General features: G+C 34.1%; 1 pseudogene; it reads right to left on the bottom strand.

Moving 5' to 3' along the window:
• Nucleotides 1-14,979: 14,979 nt before the first annotated feature.
• LOC129903627 (ABC transporter G family member 5-like) lies at nucleotides 14,980-18,600 on the bottom strand (annotated as a pseudogene).
• Nucleotides 18,601-19,858: the final 1,258 nt, after the last annotated feature.

Here is a 19,858-nt window from a genome sequence, read left to right as displayed (position 1 = left end):
CTATCCTTATAATTGAGGCTTGCATTTCTCCATAGGTTGATGAACTCAATGACGGGTTCATATTCCTATTGACGTGTATTTGTGAGTTCAACCATGCTCACAGTACGCCTTGTGCTATAGAAACAATTAAGAAATTCATGCTCAAGTTGTTCCCAACTATCAATAGAGCCTGCCTCGAGATCCGTATACCAGTCAAAGGCATTTCTTTGTAAGGAGCGCACAAATTTCTTGACCAGATAATCTCCATATGTTCCAGCATTATTGCAAGTTTCAACAAAATGGGCAATGTGTTGCTTTGGATTTCCCTTTCTGTCAAATTGTTGAAATTTTAGAGGTTGATAACCTGCAGGCATCTTCAAAACATCGATTCTTGAAGTGTATGGCTTTGCATATGTAAATGATGACTTTGAAGACACGTCATACTTATCTTTGATGGTTCCCATAATGAAGTCCTTCAGTTGATGAATGGGAATTCCTCCTTCAGCAGATACTTGCAGCTCATCACCCATATTTATTTGGTTTGTAATTGAATCTCCCTTTTCTTGTATCATCGGATGTTTTCCAAGTGCATGACTTGAGTCCCCCTCCATAACATTCTCAACTCTGTCCGTCAACTTGATAATTCGATTATCTTGATCTTGCACATATTTTGTTAGACCTTCAATTGCCTTTGTCAAACTTGCCAATTGTTCTTCAACAGTTGAGGTGTTAGTCATCATCGCTTGGATGGACGTTATGGATGATGGAGCAAAGCATGGATTTTCCCTCAAACTAAAATTTATCTGAAGCAAGTTACATGGAGTGATTGGGGCAGATCTAGTGATCAAGATATCATCTTCATCTTGAATAGTGCAATTCCTTGTGTTAAAAGGACTAAGTTGAGCCAACGTCCTTTCAACAATATCAGCTATATTCTCTCTTTCTTCTAATTCATTGGGAAAGAATCTTGCCCCCTTTGAAGATGAAGGATCGAAAATAGGAACTGATGCGGACGACACTTGGAGTGCTTGTTGTCCTAGCAAATTTGCTCTGTTGCTAGTGATGGGTCCCAAACTTCCCATAGTCGCATCCAGTATGTTCTCCACCTCAGGGGAGAATTTGTATTCAGTAGCCTTAGCAATAATAGTCCTAGAGTCAAACTTCTTAGATGCCATTTTAAGTATTCTTAAAGTTTGATGATCGATGTAAAGAGATGAGAGGTAGAGATGGTCCCACTGGGCATGCCAAAATTTGTAAACAATAAATTTTTGAGCTGAGAAAAATAAATAATCAAGATCAAAAAATTGGAGTAACAAAGTGTAATATTTGATTTCAAAATATAGTGTGGATTACAATCTCTATGATAATCCTCTGATTCTTCAAATAATATGAAACACTTTGAACTTGAATTTGATTTACAGTCAAGGGCTTGAATAGCTTGATCTTGAATCTTCGTCTTCAAATTTGGATTTGAATTATTCGTCACGAACACTTGTATGGTTATGACGAACAGTAAATATGAACAAGTAACTTGATCTTGATCTTCTTGATATTCTTCTTCGTTCTTGATCTTGAACTTAAACTTGAATTTGATTACTTGAACTTTGTAGCTTTGTAGTTTTAATTTGGTTGGTCAGAACATGTCACATATACACGTGGCATTATTCTAGTGGCTTATTTAATTTGACTTAGATTGCCACATGACTTCGACACGTGGTATGATTTTAGTGGCTCATTTAATTTGACTTAGATTGCCACATAACTTTGACATGTGGCATGATTTTAGTGGCTTATTTAATTTGACTTGGATTACCACATAATTTTAGCACATGGCATGATTCTAATGGCTCCTTTAATTTGACTTGGATTGCCATATAAATTTGACACGTGGTGTGATTTTTGTGGCTCATTTAATTTAACTTGGATTGCCATATCATTTGGACTATTTTCTTGAATTTAATATAGTCTAAATTAATTTACGGATTTAATCCAATATGATTCTAATGTTTACAGAGTATAATTAGTTTCTAAAGAGATAAGCTTATGTATTATCATTAGTATAAATATTGGTTGCATTATCTGGTCGGGGCGGAGCTAGGAGAGAGCAAGGAATTTCATCAAAATTACTTTTGCCTGCCAAAATATTATTATTATATATATTGGTTATTGTATCCCCTAGTCTTTTTATGTATTTACATCTTTATATTTTTATTCGTATTAATGAAAATTTCGTCTACACCACTAAATCAAGTCACACAAAGAAGAGGGTGAGAGTTCTTATAGCTTTGTCATACAAGGTGACTACTTTGCTTGAGTCCTACCTGATGTTCACAATATATAATCTTTAATCTACTTTGAATGACTATCTAAATAATTTTTTTAGGTTGTTTATGCTTCACTTTTAGATGTAGAGAATAGAAGTAGAAAAATATTATCAGCGTGACTTTACAGTAGTCTAAGATCGTTAACTAAGATTAAGAGATTCAACTAAAGAATAGTAATCTTTGAGTAGTAAGAAAAAGACAGTCTTTCTTAAATTTGCTTGAATTGGCTTGGTTACAAATGACTAATACTATTGTTTTTAATACAATTGTAGGTATAAAAAAAATTTCGTAAAAAAAATATAAAATCACGATTTTATTATCACATGAGTAAAATTACAATTTGAAGGAAGGGGTGTTTTTAAGGAAATTTAGTGTGATAAAGAGTAATCTGCAAACACAAATAAAATATGATAAAATAGAGAATGCATTGTTTTTTATTTTTTTGTATTACTCTTGTATTTCAATTTTATGAAGGATGGTTTTTTCGCCAATCCCTTTATTTTTGCCTTCATTATACAATATATTTATATTTTTGTCTTCATGTATACAATCTTTATTCACTCGTGTATTTTTGTATTTTGCCTTTAGTGTACCAAGCGTAATTAGGCAAACGCATACAACTTATTCTGTTGTATCCATCAGATTGCATAAGTTTATAAAATTATTAGAGAAAATGAATATAAGTGATACAACTTGTAACAATTGATACATTAGGGTGAACAAATACAATTGATACAAACTGGTAATAATTGATATACTACAGGCGAATGAATACAATAAAAAATAGAGCTAATGAATATAAGTGAAATTAGAGCGAACAAATACTAGTGATACAAGAGCGAAAAACTTCAATTTATTTTCTTTTATTTCTTAATTTGTATATTTGTCTACACTCGGAGTGTATTCGTTGATACAACCTTAATGCATGCAGAAATTTAAATAAATTTAGAATGAATGAATACAAGTGATACAGAGCAAGTAAATATAATTGAAATTAGAAAGAATAAAGACAATCCCATATATTTTGTTGTTTGTATCTTTATATACACTTCAACTGTATTCGTCGATACAACATGAATTTGTAGATACAACAAAAATGTGCATATGCATACAACGAATAAAGTGTTTTGAGGTAATATCCTCTTATAATAGTTATGGGTAGAATGGTGAAAGAATTGGGTAGAAAAATATTTTGAGTAGTGACTTCAAAATTTTAGGCTAGGCTAGTCTTAGACGAAATATATGCAAGGTGTGGTCTAGGGCAATCCAGGAAAGGATGGGGGATAATGTGGATTTTCTATTAACCAATATATTAAGAACTCCATAGGAATTTTTGAAAGTGAATTCGGGTGAGTAGAACTTGCGATATTGAACTTGGCGTGAAAGGGTTATCTTAGAACATCAAGGTTCGAAGGTGTGTTTGGGGAAAACTCGTCAATTTCTATCTTCGCACAAGCTACAGTACAGGTGGGATTCCTCTATGTCAGGGACTCTATAGTAGGTCAATCGTGAATTAATGCTGAAGAATTCCCAAAATCACTCACTATTTTGCAACTTTATTTTCGGGAAGAGAAAGGACGACCTAGGGCCTTTTTCCTTCAATTTTCAACCAATTTTTTTGGATAAAGGTAAATTAATTACTCTCCTAACTTGTAATTCAATTTTAAGCCTTATAATCTATGGTGGTACTCTTAGTGGAGGGTTTTGACTTGAATTAATGTTGGGAAAAGCCTAGGTTGGGTAGAATGATCATGAAATTGGCCTAGGTTAGGATTAAGTCATAAATTGGGTTTAATTAGGCCATTGTTCATTAATTGATTATGCTATTTTGTAATTATTTTAGACCAAAAACAAGATAAGGTTAATAACAATGGGAAATGTCAAGTTCAATAGAGTCTCCAAAGCTTGACTTGAGGTAGGTAATGGTTGTTTGTTTTCCCATTTATGTCATATGTGCTTGTCAAATACTTCGTTAGTATTGCATGCATGGAATATGAATGTGAAAAAGGAAAGAACATGATTTAAAATAATAAATGTTATCAATTTCATGCAATAAATTTGTTTACGTGGTGTACAAGTGTGTTTGCTATTCATTGTGGTTGTGGTTGTGATTGTGATACGTGAATGATAGTTGGCACGGGTACCATACATGGTACAGTATATCCCATGGTTTTCGTGGATACCACGCCTAGTATATACTAATGATTAGCATGGGTACCACGCATGGTACAAGGATATCCATATATGGTTGGCTCGGGTACTGTAACACCCCCTAAAAAAGTTGTACATGGTGTTTCAATTTTCGATGAAAATAAAACTACTTTTATATTTTGGATATAATTTTTCATAGGATCTTCTAAATTCCGTGATTCAAATATCTGAATAACCCTAACATCATTACCTACAACTTTTGTGAAGACTATAGCTTAAGATTTAGAGGCTAAGTAGGTCAAATAAATCAATCTTTGCAAGATCTGGTGTTGTGGTGAAATAAAGTATTTGCAGAAGAAAAATCATATCTCACTCTAGGTTGCTCCAAATAAGTTGATTCTTAAACTACATGAAAGAAGCCTTCTATAGATACAATTCATATGAAGATAGCAAATACTAATTATGAAGTTATCTTGTTCAAATATAGCTCCAAAAAAAGGCATTCCGTAAAAAGAAGATTTATTTTACCAACCATAGAAGATCTAGATACATTTGACATCACCCATGACATCAATAATCCTCCATTTGACATCACCCATGACATCACAATCCTCCATTAATTGTTTAGATTTTTCTTTACAATTATTTTAATTATTGTTAGGTCCCTACTTCACACCTATAAATACGCACCTTATTTCATCATTTTGTTCATCAAACTTTCTCAAGAAACTCTTCTCTCTATACACTTCTTTACTCTTTCTTAAAATATAGTTTTAGTTCTTAGTAGTATAGAAATACTATTCCGGTCATTTATATACTTTGGGTAGTATACAGAACGCTCCGGCGAGGAGAAAATGCTAAGATTCAAGAGTATTCATTAAGTCTTTCGATTCTGAATAAAGCTTCGGATTCTAGGTATGTAAGAATTCAATGAGAGTATTTCTTCCACTCTCATGCCTAAAGTATTTTGATTATATGATAAATTATGTTTATTTTCTTTAAGCTTTACTCTAAGGTATGTGGGTGTTTATTCATGGGTCCATACACCCATAGAGTCCAAAACTCTTTCAACTAAATCTCTTGATTTCAAAGAAGATTTTCTTATGGGTAATTCTTATTTCTACTTAATAACATGAATCATGATTAAACTAATGATTATTGGTCTATTTTGAGGCAAAATAATTTCATGTGTATGAATTTATGGTTTGCAAGTATTTTCTCTATTTAGCTCTTTAAAGGTTCTTGAAATTCATGGTGGGTTGTTTAAATCATGATTTTTAATTAATAGATTTGGAAGTATTTATGCATAATTTCATTTACATACATGTTTAAAAGTTGAAGTGATTTAAACCCACCTAGTTTTACTATATTTTCAATGAAGTTTAAGTTGAAAAAATTGACTCCAAATGAATGTTTATGAAAGCAATGTTTATGATAAAAAGGGAGTCTTATAAAATAAAAGAATGATGAAATGCTATGAATGATGGATTCTTTATGCTATAAGGACAATTCTTGCATATTTGAATCACTAAAGGTTTTAATGAGCTATTCCACCAAATGTGATGTTTTGAATTCTCAAGCTATATGTTATGACTATTTTGAAGTATTAAACTATTCCGTAAGATTGACTTAGCACCGAATGGGGAATTGAGGTGGGATTCGGTAAGGGAATCCTAGTAGTAACCCCTTTTCTCATTAACTATGTGCCAACATAGGAGCCCTTGTAGGCTTAGGCTAATGGATCCATGGAAGCCCTTAAAGTTAAAGTTAAAAAATAAATGTAAAGTTAACGGAGTTCTACCGTAGGCAAGTAGACTTTTCGGCCAACATAGGAGGTTATGTTGGATTCCATGTAATAGCTCACATGGTCTTAATGTCGGTTATAGTCAACTTCCCATAAATGAACGTTTCAAATGCTATTTACATGATTACTCATTCATGTATATATCCATATATGTATGGTTTAACTGATATCTACTTGATTACTCATGCATGCACTCATTTATGTACTTTACCTTATAAATGTCCTAAATATATTATATTGTATAGCATGCCTACATACTTAGTACATTCAAAGTAATAACACATACTCTTTTGATTACATGATATCACCATGTAGGGATTGGTGCTCCTCCTTGTTCTCCTCCACGTGGCTAGTTGAGATTTCATTTGAAGTCTACTATTGGTGAGTTTTCATGTTCCGACAACAATACTTCTTTATCTTTCTATCTTATGATATGTTGAGGTCTGTAAACCCTTACTACGACATTTCTTTCTATAATAAATGAGGGTGAGCTAGGGACTTGTCTTAGCCCTGTTAAATTAAAAAGTTAGAGGTATTGTTGGACATATGTAGGTTGAATACTTACTATTATGATTTTTGCTTGTTTACTTATTATAATAACATATGGAAGGCTAAAAGAATGCTAAGAGGTCTGTTTGTGGTACTTTGGATTCCTCATTTTCCATGTCACATCTAGGACCTAGGCTTGGGTCGTGACAAGTTCCACGCCAATACACTAACAGTTTGTGTGTGGGCTCCATGAGAGAATCAGGTTGGTTTGTTGCTTGTTCATATTTCATATAACTATAACTAGTTAATGATCCTATTAATACATGGTGGTCTTGTACTGATACTGCACTTCCTCTATTGTTATAGAGTACAGGGCATATTAAGGAAGCTGATATTATACCTAAGTGTGAGATGTATGACATTGAATCCAAGAGTGAGCTACTTCATCATGGTTGCCATGAATTCTCTTCAATTTCTTTGTCCATCTTTTCAAAATCAGACACTTTTAGGCAATTAGATGCTTATATTTCTTGTTTGGGGTTGCATCCTCTACCTTTGACATTTTAGATGTTTTAGTACTATGACTTTTAGTTTCTAGGAGGATAATTCTATAGATGTTATGGTAAACGATTGTGTTTACGAAAACTTAATATTTTATTTGTTTTACATTGTTTCCTTAGTTGATCTATTATGAGTTGTTTCTTAAAGGTGATGGATTAGTGATAGAGTGGATAGTTGGTTCTCCCACAAGAGGGTTAGTGTGGGTTCCACCTAGCGGGTTGGGTCATGACAAATTTGGTATTAAAGCCCTAGGTTTGTTGATCTTGTCAACCCAAAAGAGGTATAGTAGAGTCTTGCGGAGTGATATAGACCTCCATAGTTTTCTTTAATAGTCTACGGGGCTTTAGGAAATTGTCTCTTCTTTCTTCCTTCTTGCTATAACATGACTCCAATTGGTATCTAGAGATCCAAATTTGTTTCCAAATTCCTTCGCTCTTATTTTTACAGATAGGTGTTATAGAGAAACGGTGTAAGGGCAGTAGTTCCAGCGGTGGAATCAGCAGCCAGAGAATATAGTAGTGTCAGAGGTAGGGGAATGAGTAGGGGAAGGGGAATGAGTAGGGCAAGGGGAATATAAACACCCACCAGGGATAGAGCTCAAAAACTGTACAAAGGAAGAGCTCACCTCCCCTACCCCATAATCATAATGAGGAAAATATTGTGATAGAGGTTGAAGAAGATGATAATCCAGTGGTGGAACCACAAGCTTGGGGTTACAGGTCTCAAACTTATGGATTCTGAGGTGGTTATGCAAGTGCTAGTTTTTTTAGTGGGTCAGAAGTTACTAGAGCCACTCCACTTTATGAACTATTCAGACTCCAAGTACTCAGCCTATTGCTATTAATAACCCATGATGGATGTGGCTTCTGGCATTGATATGTTCTTCCATCTATTAGTGGGCTTTGTGATGACTAGAACAAAATATGAGATACTGACTAAGTTTCTGAAATTGAAGTCTCCCGTGTTTCACATTACAGAGAGTAGGGATGTATTCGAGCTTATCTTGTACTGTTATGAAAGACTGTATAAGCTTCACATTCTGCAATAACATGGTGTTAAGTTCGTGAGTTATCAGCAGAAAGGCAAAGTCAAACAATAACAAAGAGCTTATATGCAATGTCATTCATCAATCTTGCCTACGTTGACTTAGAGCTAGTTCCATGCTCTATTATTGGAAAATTATATTCGTCGTACTTTGAGAGATCAAAGGATGCACTTTTGGCCCTTGAGCGGTGTAATATGTCAGTTGCAGCCTATGAAGCTAAATTTCATGTTTTGTCACGTTATTCTACTCATCTTGTGATCACTAAGGAGGAGAGATTCGTCTTGATGTGAAGGTACTAAATACTGACTTGCATGTATTATCTGAATGTATGACTTTTGTCGGGAAGAGCTTCAATGAAGTGACAAATTATGAGAAGAAAATTGATGGAGTTCGACAGGTTGGGTTGGCTAAGGCATTCGCTAAGAGTTCTAAGAATGTGGGCAACTTCAGTAGTTATTATTCAAAGGGTTCTGGTCATCAGGTGTATTTATCCTTTCTAATTTAGTTAGCTTTGCCCCCTTTTATAAGATGTTATTTAGAGGTTCCATAATTGTATCGGACTTAGGGTGGCCAAGGAGCTTCTTATTCATTAGCCAGCAAGCACTCACTTGACCGAGGATGTTTTAATTGTAGTGAGTAGGGACACTTTAAGACTGAATGCCCTCACAATAAAATATTTGGGCAGGCATAGTAATAGGTAAAGGTTGTGGTACCTGCAGGTAGAGGTAATATGGCAAAGGAGGTCCACAAAGAGTGTGAGGAGGCTAATCAGGGAGGTTATGGAGGCTGAGCAAATAGTAATGCAGGGAGAGGAGCGGTGCAACCAAGTAGAAGGGTTGCCCATAACGATGATAGAGCTTAGTGTAACACCTTTCCAAGATGTGACAACCCAAAAATGGGTATGATAGAACCTGTCTTATCCCACTAAGACATGTTAGCCTAAAACCCAACAAAACGAGTAGATGTGGAAGTAAAATAGAATAAAGACTTATATATCTTGAATATTATGGATAAATATAATATAACTTAAATACACCCCCAAAACATAGCATCATATGTACAAGCCTCTAATTATTACATAAGATTCAAAACAAATACAATTCTGAATGTCTTTATTACTAGAATAGAACAAAGAAATATTTGAGAGTAAGTGATGTCTGCTAATGTGATAAGCTACTACCTCATGAACTACTCAAGCAAGCCTCAGACGAACTTGAGAAGGAGTAATCAAGGCGCTCGTAACATCCACAAGTAAATAAATAAAGAGAGTGAGTATCAAACAACAATAATACTCATAAAGCAGGCTTATCTAATCCTAAGTTAAGCTCTACAGAACATAAGTACTCCATCAAACACCATCCAAACCTCCACAACTACATCCTGCATAGAATGAATCAACCAACCTAATAGTTCTCACTCTATAAGAACATAATAAGTATATATCATCACAACTTGCACCTCAACACATTTACATTTATGTATCATCACAAACTTTCCTTAATTCAACAATCGCAAGATCATATCATCACTCATGAATAACGGAACACAAGGATGAAGTGTTATTCAATGTAGTGCAATTTCATATAGAGTGTTGCATGTCTTTTCTAACGATACACACCCACAGAATCTCAGACTGTGACCCACAAGGTACTTATTAGTCTATGTACCTATGACGGATCATATGACCTATCCCCTTTTTCCTCTCAATATGAATCAACCACGGCTCATGTGGCCCACTCCCTATTTCCTCTCAATATGAATCCATCATGGCTCCGGTTGTCCATTCTCTATTTTCTCTCATCCTCACAAAAAATCATCACAATAGTGGTATAGCATCAATGCATATACATATGTACAAATACTGAATGATAGGAATGTAACCTTCATAACATCAACCCAACACAGATAGTATTAACACAACATCATGAGTACGTGGATTAAACCATCTGAATCATTCATAGCACATCTTATATCACTTATAACAACTTCAACTTTTATCTCTCTTTTCCATTATTAGAACTCATTAAATAATTCACAATACACAAATTATACGAAACACATAACCAATTTATATTCACATAATGACACACAAGGTTCAATATACTTAATAAAAAATTAAAGAGGTCCACATCCCTCAAGAAAAAAAATAATCAACCCGGCACTTGAGTTTTCCCTCTCAGGTAAGTCTCCAAATCAACACAATCTAAAAAATTCTATATAGGTGGTTGTTGACAGATTGACCAAGTCTGCGCAATTCATTCCAATTTGGGTGAGGTACATAGCGGAGAAGCTAGCCCAGTCATATATCAGTCACATCATTCGGTTTCATGATGTTCCGATATCCGTTATTTTAGATCGGGGTTCATTATTTACTTAACACTTTTAATAGGCTTTACAGCGTAATTTAAGTACTAGGCTTGATATGAGTACAACTTTTCACCCACAGACTAATGGTTAGTCCGATTAAACTATTCAGGTATTGGAAGTTATTCTTCAAGCCTGTGTTAACGATTTTGGTGCTAGATAGGATCAGCATTTACCCTTAGTGAAGTTTGCCTATAGAAAAAATTATTATTCCAATATTCAAATGGCCCAATTTGAGGGGTTGTATGGTAAACAGTGTCGATTTAGCTGAGATAGACTCTTTAGACATAAATTTTTTAGGGATGCTATGGAGCAGGTTCGTATGATTCAGGGTAGACTCTTGACAATCCAGAGGTGGCAGAAGAGCTATGCAAAAAGGAAAGTTCAACCTTTGGAGTTCATAGAGGGTGACCATGTTTGGCTATGAGTGTCACCCATGAAGAGCATGATGCAGTTCGAGAAAAAGGGCAAGCTTATCCCTTGGTTCATTAGCCCATATGAGATTTTGGGATGAGTGGAAGAGGTGGCTTGCAGATTGGCCTTGCCACCTAGCTTGTCAGTTGTTAATTCGATATTTCATATTTCCATGCTCTAAAAGTATGTTTCAAACGAGTCTCATATGATCTCCCTTATTTTGGTGGAGTTGGGCATAGAGTTGACATTTGAGGAGGAGCCCATAGCAATTCTTGACAGACAGGTATGTAGCTTAGGACCAATGAGATAGCTTCAGTGAAGGTACAGTGGAAGCACTATACAGTTGGACAAGCTACGTGAGAGGCAGAGTTCAATATATTTGCCTGGTATCCACATTTCTTTGAGGCTTCAAGTACTTTCTTTTACTTTATGTTCAAGGATGAGAATGGTTTTTAGTGGTGGATAACGTAATGACCCAAAAGGTCATTTTTGGAAATTCTTGTGAAATAACCATTTTATCCCTCCCTATAATTTCCCCGAGTTGTTTTTGATTAGTATCAAGTGTTGGTTTTATGAAATTCTATGAAAAAGTTGCATTTTGGAAGTTTTGAGGTTTCAAAAGCTTAAAGTGTTCAAAAATGGTATTTGGGACCAATCGGATCTATGTTTATTGAAATGGAATTCCGTTAATTTCAACAGCTCCAGAATATGGAATTTGGTTTAGGAAAGCTTACAAAATCAGATTTGGAGTTGTAACGAATATTTGGGGTCTTAAGTTGGAAATTTGAAAAAATATAGGCCAAGGTTTGACCTTGGTCAATTTTTGGAGATCTAATGGTCGGAATCTAATTTTGATAATTTCATTGGATTCGGGGGATAGTTTTAGGTCGAGGAGTGGTATTGGTTGAATTTTTGAAGGTCCCGAGCTCATTATAGTATTTTTATAGCCTTAGTCTAGTTGTAACTTTTTGAATTTCTAGACAAGGAGACCTCGAATTTAAATTTTGATGATTCTGTTGAGTATGTGTGCTTGGAATTCTGAATGAACCCTGAGGGTTGATTCCAAGACTTTGAGACTTAGAGGTCTGTGCTGTCATCTGGTGCTTGGGATTTAACCCTTCATATTCGCAGAGATGGTGACCGCATTCGTGAAGGGTAAATCTGGTAGTCCCACATTCATGGGCCCTAGGCCACGTTCGTAGAGTGTAGGCTTTTTTCCTTCTTTGCATTCATGGAGTAATTATCGCGTTTGCAAAGGATCCTTAAGTTTGCCTCCGCATTCACAGTGTAAGTGGGCTTCATTCGCTGAGGATATTAAACCTCAGAGCAGTGTTTAAACCCCAAGACAAGAATTAGATCCAATTTCACCATTTTTGTACCTTGGGAAGCTCGGCAGAGGCGAATATTTAAAGGATTTTTGGGGGAAATCAGCCCATTAAGTTCCTTTATCATGATTTTAACATTAACCATTGATAAAATTTCTTAGTTCAAATTGAGGGTGTTAATGTTGGGGAATTGGAGTTTTTCAAGAAACCAAAGTTTTAATGTTTTGATGATTGTGAGCTCATTTTAGGTCTAAATTCAATTCTATTTTCCCTAATAGATTTCAAATACTTCAAGGATTGTTTTCATGTAAAAATTTCTTGATTTTCTATTCATTTTTAGAATTGGGTTTTTCAGGTCAATTCTAGGTCGGTTTTCTAAAATGATGATTTGGGTGTCATAAGATTTGTATTCCTATTGGGATTGTATATTTGAATAGATTATATTGAATCAGAACATCAGCGTAAGGAAAAAGCTCAGATTCCAGAGTAGTTCAGGATTAATTCGAGGCAAGTGAATTTCTAAACCTTTGCTTAAGCTTGTAGGATCATGTATTCGTGTTTTATGTGTTGAGGAGTAGTGGAAAGAAATTTGGGACTATTTGATTATTCAATTGAACTTTATAACAAAGAATGGGGTAATAAATGGCAAATGAGATGATTTAACATTTTGTGTTCAATTTGAATTGACCTTTAGCTCATTGTGAATACTTGAATATATTGTCGTGATATGAGTTGTGACTTATTGAATATAACATTCCATCTTTGTGTTTTACCTTAACATTGCCTATTTGTATTGGTTTCAATACTTTAAGATGGAATTTGATTTGAGGATTATGTCAAAGGGAAATGGTTCCGGCGAGAGATGATTATGCCGAAGGAAAATGGTTCTGACGATGCCAAATGGAAATGGTTCCGAAGATTTAAATGTGTGCCAAAGGAAAATGGTTCCGGCAGATTCTTGGTCTATGTGTGGTCCTCATAGGTTCCGACCTACGAGTCAGCAGATATATATCATTTAGGACAGACATGCATCACTATATGTGACATTGCATTGCACTACATTGCATCATACATCTTTTGTCATTGTGGATTATTTTACCTCTGATATTCCCCTAATCTATATTATTGACTATTGTGATTCGACTAAGACTAGAGTTGTTATGTTGTTGATATATATGTACTTGTGCTGTTAGAACTATTAGACTGGAGTGATTTCTATGCAGGTTGTAGTCTGAGGAGTAGGATGGTGTGACAGCAGTACGCATATTTTATTAGCTTAGTCTTAATTGTTCGCTTGCTGGGTACCGTGTCGATGGTACTTATACCTTGCTATCTACACTCTTGTAGGTTCTGAGTCAGAACTGTGATCCGGTTCTCTTTTCTTTAATCCGAGGCTTTCAAAGGCGATTCGAGAGGTATATGTTGATGTCGGCCATCTTTCCTGTACCTCTTTACTTTTACCTTGTTCTATTCGAGATACAAAGATTAAGACTTGTATTTATTTTAGTATCTTGTATTTAAAGACTTGTACATGTGACAGCTAGTCTGTTGGGGATTTTGTAGTTGACTAATTTTTCCGCTATTATCTTTTAAATTGCCTATTTTAAACTCTCACTACAAAAAAACATGGCTATTAGCCATGCGTAAAACCGTGGCTAAATGTTAACAAAACCGTGGCTAACACTACTTTGCCACGGTACCTTACCCACGGTTGTTAGCATGCCTATAACGAGCATCGCCAGTAAATTAGCCACAGTTTTGTCATCTGTGGTAACATTTAGGTAGCCACGGTCTTTTGTGTGTATTAGCCACGGTTGAACCATGGCAAAACTACGAAGGTTTTTTCAAAAAAAATTGCAATTATTTCCATGCAATATTCTGGTACAAATACATTAATTGAGCATCAATTTTGGCTAAAAAAATGCAGCAATAGCCTGCCTCAAAGTACAGTAGCAGTGTTTACCAAAATATCCAACAAAAGTATAGCATGTAACTCATCTTGGTCTCCTCAAGTTGTTCTTTGGTCTTTTCATATCCGGTCAGCTTTTCTTTCAAGGTTTCTACATGTTTCTATAAGTCTTCAACACATTGATGAAACATTACTAGAGATATCAAGATTCGCATGACTAGTTCAATGTCTAGGCATTCCAAAAGCATTCGAAAGACAAACATTACCACCTACACACCCATGGCAGAGACACGAACCTCGTCATGGGATCTTAAATATACACAGTAGATCATATTTTGGCAAAGGGGATCCAATTGAGCAGTAACAACAACAACAAACCCAGTGAACTCCCACGGAAAATAAAGAGAAAACAGTAAGAGAAATTACTGAAAAACATTTCAAGAAAATGGATTTTTTTTCCTTTTGATTTCTAGTTTCTCCTCACCCTGAACAACAATCAAAGTAAAAGTTCCTTTAAAAAAATGCAAAGTTCATATAGCATTACAACAAATAACTTTTGTGTATTTTGTATAAGTGACTTGTGGAACTTACAATTTGATTCTTTTGAATCCTCCTTAAGAACATCTAATTCTAAGAATTACATAAGAAATGAACCTATAAAGCAAGATATAACAAAACATAATGAACAAATTCTTCCTTCTACTTTCTTCACCACCATATCCTTCCTCTTTTAGTACTTGTTCACCACTAACCAAACATATCCCAAACATGTATTGTAAGCACTTTCCAGAACCAGAAAACTCATTAATCAAGAACCCTTCAAAAGGGTACTTAAAAAGTGATACATAATGCATCACAATCCAATAATTTGGTATTTCATTCTTTGAAACAAATAACCAGAGAACAATGCACATGATCCCATCATACCACAAACTAATGAGTTTCCAATGATGAAGTTTGGTACCAAGGCACTACAACACACAACAATTGAGTTTGTTGTGTATAGAATGAGCCAAATTAGTAATAAAAAATTTTATGAATGCCATAAACTCTTTGTTTAAACCAACCAACCAGTATAATGGGGTTGAGAAAAGCAATGCAAGAATCAACAGAAATGGCAAGTAGACAAGGTTGTTGGCTATAGCATAGGATGAAACTCTATAACTCCCACAACAAGTTTCTTTCATTAGAATTTCCCTTTCTTGCAAGAATATTGGTAATGCTTCTGGTGTGCTTGACAACAGATATGTCAAGATGAATGCAAATAAGCCAACTCTTGCTTGTGCTCCAACTAAATCATCTTCAAGATTGTAAAATATTGATCCTAACACAAGTCCTGAGAATAACATTTGTAGTGTCTTAAAACCAAAAAGCTCCTTTGTTCTGTATATGATTTTCCAGAACCTGATTGTGAGGATCACAATCTCTTACTGATTTAACTAGTCTTACTGATTTAAGAAAACCCATAAAAATTCTTATTCTTAACAACTAGAGAATCCACCAAACCACATCAAATTGCAGATTTTATATGCTCATAACTTCAATAAATAAAAAACTATAGAACCCTTATTTCAATTTAGACTTTAAAAACTCTAAATAGATTTATTACCTGAGAAGAAGTAAATTTACCACTTTCGCTGCTATTTGAAGCTAGGTATGTGGAAGAAAAGTTCAATTTTGGGCGTAAATTTGGAAGAAAACTAATTTATATTTTTGAAGTTTATTTTGGGTGAACTGAGGGAAAAGACTGTGAGAAGAGGGAAATAATAGAAAAGAAGGCAAAATAAAAAAATAAAGGGAGGGAGTGAATTTTGTTTTCTGCCTATTTTGGCCACGAGAGTTTAGCCACGGTTACTGATGTGTAGAGAATTTTTTACTTTTTAGTTAAGTTTGCCACAGTTTTTATAACCGTGAATAAAATGTGGCTAAAAGGCATTTTTTTGGTAGTGTCTTTTCACATTTATTTCCGCATTTGTTCAGTTTAGGCTGACCTGTCCGGTGGAAAAGGATAAGTGTCATCACACTCAAATTTCAGGTCGTTACATGGGTCCTATGAGATGTTCATCTCTAATCAAGCCAATCATGCCCAAGAGCCCTATTATGAGTGTTACCTAAACTTTTATAAGTTAAATTTATCTTTTTAAGGACTATAATTATCTAAATACATGATTATTTTAAATTCTCAGGCTGCACAAACTATTGACAATGTGGTAGAATATCATATCCCTCTACTGTACCAACTTCTTCTCCTTATGCTACTAGACTAGTTAACTCTCCTACCATGCAATTGCTTGAACCTAATTTTATAGATTATAGTGTCTTCCTACTGATGTCACACTTTTTTCCTAACTATCGGTGCATAATATATCTGTTGTGTTGCTGACCTTCCATTTGAGGACACTTGAAGATGAAGTGATGTCTGAGTTAAGGTTTCTTGAGATGGATCATCCCAGGCAGATGGTGCCATTTGTTAGTTACAATCAGTTACACATGGAACCCTCTAACTTGGACAATCCATTTCAAGAAACCTTAAATCAAGCATCATTTCATCTTCAAGTGTACTTGAGTGGAAGGCAGGCACCTCATGAGATATATTATTCACTTCTAGTTAGGAAAAAGAGTGATCTCACTGCGCAGCTACTATAATCTATAAAATTAGGCTCAAACGATTGCATGGTAGGAGAGCTAACTGGTCTAGCAGAATAAGGAAAAGATGTAGAACAACAAAGGGGATATGATATACCACATTGTTAATAGTTCGTGCAACATGGAAATTTAAACGAATCATGCATTCAGTTTATAATAGTCTCAATAAAAGATAAATTTCCTTTTAAAAGTTTAGAGAACACCTATAAATAAGGATCTTAGGCATGCTCGAGCTGACTAAAGATGAACATCTCATAGAACCCATCACACAACTCAATTAGCAATTCCTCGAGAGATTTGATAGCTAAAACAAATTGCAGAAATTAAATAATTGTACATTAACACATCACCACAAATAAAATGAGCAGACAGTATGTGGTGCACATCCTCCAAAATAAAGAATAGCAGTTAATACAATTTTTTAAATATGAAACACACTAATGATAAAAATTGACCTTAGATAAGTGCACTAAAAACATCAAAGGATGCCCTTATCCATCATTCAATTGATATGGGTAGGTTTTTTTATTTTTAAATTGTTTTTGATATTTTTTTACCAAAGTTATATATCCATATATTATGTTAAACACCATATAAAAATTAGAAGAGTTAATGGTGAAACACACTCAAACTATCACTTTTTCACAAGTTTTATACCCTAATTATCAGTTGTTCTCCCTTTTTGTATATGAACTGCCATCATCTAAACATTAAAACACACCTCAACTATTAAGTAAAATGTACCTCAACTATCTGTTGTTCCTTTTTTTCTTACCTGAACCATGGTGATAGTTCAGATTGAAAAAGGAAATAGCTAATAATTAAGGTGTGAAACTCATGAAAAAGTTACCATTCAAATATTGTTTCTACCATTATCAAAAATAAAAGAATAACAAAGTTATAATATTAGTATCATCAATAAAAGGGTATCCTGACACATGAAGCATCCTCTATTCACCCAAAGTCTGATAAAGACCCATAGCCCACAACTCAAGGGAATGTGACCTTGGAAGCCTACCTTCACCCAAGAATCAATGACTAATTCATAGCTACCCATGAGTTATAGGTCACACGAACACAAGTTTAAACTATCACCATTGTTCAAGGAGGACAAGGAAACAATTGATAGTTAAGGTGTGTTTTAATACATAGATTGTAATAGTTCATGTAGGAAAAAGATAAAAACTAATAATTTGGATGTCAAACTCGCAAAAATGTGATAGTTTAGTTGTTACCATTATCTCAATTAAATATGAAATCAAGGTAATAACAAATTCTTAAAAGTAACATGATTATCAATAAAAGGATAGTTCGACGTACAAATCATCATGCATTCATTCACCCAAAGTCCAGGAAAAGCCTGTAGCCCAAGGGGGTGTTACCTAGGCAGTCTACCCTAATCCAAGAATTAATATTTAATTTCATGGCTTTACATAAGTTATAGGTCAAATGAAGTCAACTTTAAATTAAAAATAATCATGAGTAAAGCATAATCTTGAGTTCACATCTGCCATATATTTAAATAAAGACTCACCAACATTTGTGGAATTTACAACATCAGCTTTGGCGGTGAGTATCTCGACAGTCATATGTCACCCCTTCTTAGAGTAATTATAGATGTACTCGTCGAGCCTGAAATTTTCAATAGAGAATTATAATCTATTTTATTATTCACTATGTCCCACTCTGTCTCAATTTACTTTACAAAATTGAAATTTTGTGATTTAATCTACCAAACTTTAATCACGAATTCAAACATAAAGTCTTACAGTTTTTTAGAATAAAATTTATATATTTAAAAACTAATTACAAAGTATTATATAAATGATAAAAAATGATAACATAGATATTTAAAAGTATATAAAAGATTAGATTAAATTAGATTGATTTTTGAAATTCAAATAATGTCACATAATTTGGGATTGAGAATAAAAATCGTTCAAATTCGCCCCTCTAGTGTATTAAATTGGTCAACTGTATCCTTGATTAAACTTCTGTGTCTATTCATGTCCTTGGAACTAAAGAATTCTGTTGTATTTCCTCCATTAATTGAACTCTTTGGTAAATAACTGTTCTTTTAAGTGTCAAAACTCAAAACTATTTGAGAAAAATAGAGTTACTCATATTTACTTTTTAAGTTTTTGACTAAAATTTGATATATTTTACCATAACAATAATAACATATTTAGTGTAATTTCACAAATGAAATTTGGAGAAATTGATGTGAACACACTCTCACCTTACCTTCTGAAGGTACAAAAATATTTTTAATAGAAACTTGACTCAAATAAAATATATCAAATTCAACGATTGTCTTTGGGTTCCGAACTCCATATGGGGAAGGAGCGCAAAGCTGGATGAAACCAATAATTTAATAAGAGGCAAAGTTCCTCCATTTAGGATTATATAGAGATAAGTGACATTTCCCCACTTTATTACTATTAAAATTCATCTAACCTTATTTGAACATATTGGATTTGATTTATATTCATTTAGAGATCGTTTTGGCCATTATCCAAGTTGCATATCTAGAAATTTCGTCCAATTTAGATTAGTTTTGTGGCCTAAATTACTTATAACAATGTATATCTAAACATTATAAAAGTTTCAAAAGTATATTGTTAATTTGGTTTATTTGATTATTCACGATAAATGAAAGAAAAAGTATTTAATAGCTTGATTTCGTGATTAAAATATAAACTAAAAAGTAAAGAGACAAAGAATACTCAACGACTAACTAGATATACGACTTATTATTTGTACCTAATTCGACATGCCAATTATTTTTTGTCAGAGATTGAACCTAAGCAAAAAAGGGAAATTAGAATTTCCTCGTCAGTTACAAAT

Source organism: Solanum dulcamara, chromosome 9, assembly GCF_947179165.1.
Source record: "Solanum dulcamara chromosome 9, daSolDulc1.2, whole genome shotgun sequence".
NCBI classification, from domain to species: Eukaryota; Viridiplantae; Streptophyta; class Magnoliopsida; order Solanales; family Solanaceae; genus Solanum; species Solanum dulcamara.
Note: the sequence above shows the minus strand (reverse complement) of the source record. Positions and strands in the feature narration are given on the sequence as shown.